Raw genomic sequence first — 3,910 nt, forward strand, 5'->3', positions numbered from 1 at the left:
TTTTCCCCAATTACTTGCAAAAACAAACAAACATTCACTTTCAAAACCTTGAGTTCCAATTTCTCTCCCTTCCTCCCACACCACTCCCCCATTGAGAAAGCAAGTTACTAAAGGCGGCTTAGGCAAACCACTTAACCCCATTGCCTTACAAAAACCCCCTAAAAATAAATTTTAAAAAAAAAGAGAAAGTAAGTTACTTGGTTTTACTTAAAAATATGTAGTCAGACAAAAACCACTGTAACCAAGATCAAAAGAAATGTAGTAAACTGGGAAACAATCTTTACAACTAATGTTTCTGCCAAAAGACTCTTTTCTAAAATATACAGAGAACTGAGTCATATTTAAAAAATAAAAGCCATTCCCCAGTTGACAAATGGTCAAAGGATATGCAAAGGCAATTTACAGATGAGATCAAAGCAATCCATAGTCATATGAAAAATTGCTCTAAATCATTACTTATTAAAGAAATGCAATTAAAGTTTCTCTGAGGTACCACCTCATACCTCTCAGACTGGTCAATATGACCAGAAAGGATAATGATCATTGTTGGAAGGGTTGTGGGAAATCTGTGACACTATTACATTGTTGGTGGAGTTGTGAACTTATCCAGACTTTCTGGAGAGAAATTTGGAACTACACCCAAAGGGCAACAAAAATGTGTACACCCTTTGACCCAGCAATACCACTACTGGGTCTATACCCTGAAGAGATGATGAAAACGGGTAAAAATATCACTTGTACAAAAATATTCATGGCAGCCCTGTTTGTGGTGGTAAAGAATTGGAAATCAAGTAAATGTCCTTCAATTGGGGAATGGTTTAGCAAACTGTCTGTGTTTGTGTTTGTGTGTGTGTGTGTGTGTGTGTGTGTGTGTGTGTGTGTGTGTGTGTGTGTGTATCATGGAACACTATTGTTCTATTAGAAACCAGGAGGGATGGGAATTCAGGGAAACCTGGAGGGATTTGCATGAACTGATGCTGAGTGAGATGAGCAGAACCACAAAAACACTGTGCATCCTAACAGCAACATGGGACGATGATCAACCTTGATGGACTTGCTCATTCCATCACTGCAACAATCAGGGACAATTTGAGGCTCTCTGCAATGGAGAATACCATCTGTATCCAGAGAAACAACTGTGGAGTTTGAACAAAGACCAAGGATTATTACCCTAAATTTGGAAAAAAAATGATATCTTATTGTCTGATCTTGCTATCTCTTATACTTCATGTTTCTTCCTTAAGGATATGATTTCTCTCTCATCACACTCAATTTGTATCAATGTATACAATGGAAACAATGTAAAGACTGACAAATTGCCTTCTGTGGGGGGTGGGGGGAGGGAAGTAAGATGGGGGGAAAATTGTAAAACTCAAAATAAATAAAAGCTTTAATTTAAAAAAAAGAAAAGAAAAGAAAAAAATATGTAGTCACGAGGGGTGGCTAGGTGGTGCAGTGGATAGAGCACTGGCCCTGGATCAGGATGACCTGATTTCAAATCCAACCTCAGATAATAATTACCTAGCTGTGTGGTTTTGGGCAAGTCACTTAACCCCATTGCCTTGCAAAAAACGAACAAAATAAATGTAGTCATGAAAAACATAACCACAATAGTCACATTGTAAAAGTAAATATAATCGCCCCCCCCAAAAGAGAAACCTCAAGAAAAATCAAGTGAAAAAAACATACTTCAGTCTGTATTCAGAAATCATCAGCTTGCTCTCTTTGAGATGGATAGTTGAATGAAATTCTTATTTCATTATGATCTAAAAAATTTTAATTTAATATTTCTGAAAAAACCCTTATCTTTTTAAGTAATTTTGCTATCTCTTATACTTTATTTTTCTTCCTTAAAGATATTATTTCTCTCTCATCACATTCAACTGAGATCAATGTATACCATGGAAGCAATGTAAAGACTAAGAGAATGCCTTCTGTGGGGGATGGGGGGAGGGAAGTAAGAATGGGGGAAAAATTGTAAAACTCAAAATAAATAAAATCTTTATAAAAAAATTTAATATTTCTGCTTTTCTGCATTTGTTTGTAAGGTCTTTAATGCCCTTATAAATGGTTAGTTTTTGTGAAGGTGCTATGCACAGCTGAGAAAAAGGAATTCTTTTCAATTTTCTCTTGAGGTCTGTTATGTCTAACTTTTCTAAAATTCTACTCATGTCTTTAACTTTTTCCTTATTTATTTTATAGATTTATCTAGGTCTGAGAGGATTAAACTGTAGTCCTTTAATAGGAGTTTTCCTCCTCTTTTGTTTGGTCTTCATTTTCAAAGAGGATCTATGGCATCAAAGGGAGATGTCTTGATTCATACACAAATTGGATTTAAATGAGACAGTTGCACAAATTTATCAGTCTCACTCTCTTCCAGAATCATCTGAGTACAGCGGCAAGATAAAAGTCAAGAGCACTCTTGATGGCCCAAGATGCAATATATGACTTTGATGTCTTTGCTATCTCACCAAGCTCTAAGAACTCCACAACATCCTCTTCAGCAACTTTTTTTATAGCCACTGAAACAGATTGTTCTCATCTGCCCTTTTCACCAAGAGAAGTCTTCACATGCTTGAAGTAGACATTCAACTTACCAATAGGTTTGAGATCTGCTGGTTACACTCAACTTACTCTGGTCCATCTACAGTGTGGCCACTACACTTATAATAGCTTCTTGAAGCCACAGGTGAGAGTTGAGTAGACACCAAAGGAGGATGAGTAGCCTTGCAAATGTACTAATGCTCCTTGAACATCCCCTATATCTCTATTTTCTCCTATAATTCATTTAGCTTTTCCTTCACTAGTTTGGAAGCTGTGCCATTTAGTGCATATGCAATATGCCATGCTCAATATTGAAATTAAATCATCATTCATGATACCTTTGAGAAATGTAGTTTTTCCTGAATATTTTTAAGTCTATTTTTACTTATGCTTTTCCTAAGAATATGATTGTTATTCCTGCCTTTTTTACTTCAGTTGAAGTATAATAGATTTTGTTCCAGTCCCTTATTTTAACCCTTTCTGTTTTAAGAATGTTTCTTTTAACCAACACATCACTGGATTCTGGTTTCTATTCCATTCTTCTATCGTCTTCCATTTTATGGGTGAGTACATCCTATTCACATTCATAGTTATGATTGCTAGTTGTGTATTTTCCTCCATTCAATTCTCTTCTATTTGTCCTTTTTTAAAACACTATTCCCTCCTCTCAAACTTATTTTGCTTCTGACTGATGCTTCTCTTAGTCTGCCCTGTCATATATTACTCTTTTTCCATTCCTCCCTACTTCCATGATGAGTAAGATTAATTTTTTCTTATTAAAGATTTTATTTATTTTGAGTTTTACAATTTTTACCCCTAACCTTGCTTCCCTCCCCACCCCCCCACCCCCCAAGGAAGGCAGTTTGTCAGTCTTTACATTGTTTCCATGGTAAACATTGATCCAAATTGAGTGTGATGAGAGAGAAATGATATCCTTAAGGAAGAAACATAAAATATAAGAGATAGCAAGATCAGACAATAAGATATCAGGGTTTTTTTTTCTAAATTTAAGGTAATAGTCCTTGGTCTTTCTTCAAACTCCGCAGTTCTTTCTCTAGATACAGATGGCATTCTCCATTGCAGAGAGCCCCAAATTGTCTCTGATTGTTGCACTGATGGAATGAGCAAGTCCATCAAGGTTGATCATCACCCCCATATTGCTGTTTGGGTGTACAGTGTTTTTCTGGTTCTGCTCATCTCACTCAGCATAAGTTCACGCAAATCCCTCCAGGCTTCCCTGAAATCCTGTCCCTACTGGTTTCTAATAGAACAATAGCGTTCCATGACATACATATACCACAGTTTGCTAAGCCATTCCCCAGTTAAAGGACATTTACTTTATTTCAAATTCTTTGCCACCACAAAC

Source organism: Macrotis lagotis, chromosome 2, assembly GCF_037893015.1.
Source record: "Macrotis lagotis isolate mMagLag1 chromosome 2, bilby.v1.9.chrom.fasta, whole genome shotgun sequence".
In the NCBI taxonomy this organism is placed as follows: domain Eukaryota; kingdom Metazoa; phylum Chordata; class Mammalia; order Peramelemorphia; family Peramelidae; genus Macrotis; species Macrotis lagotis.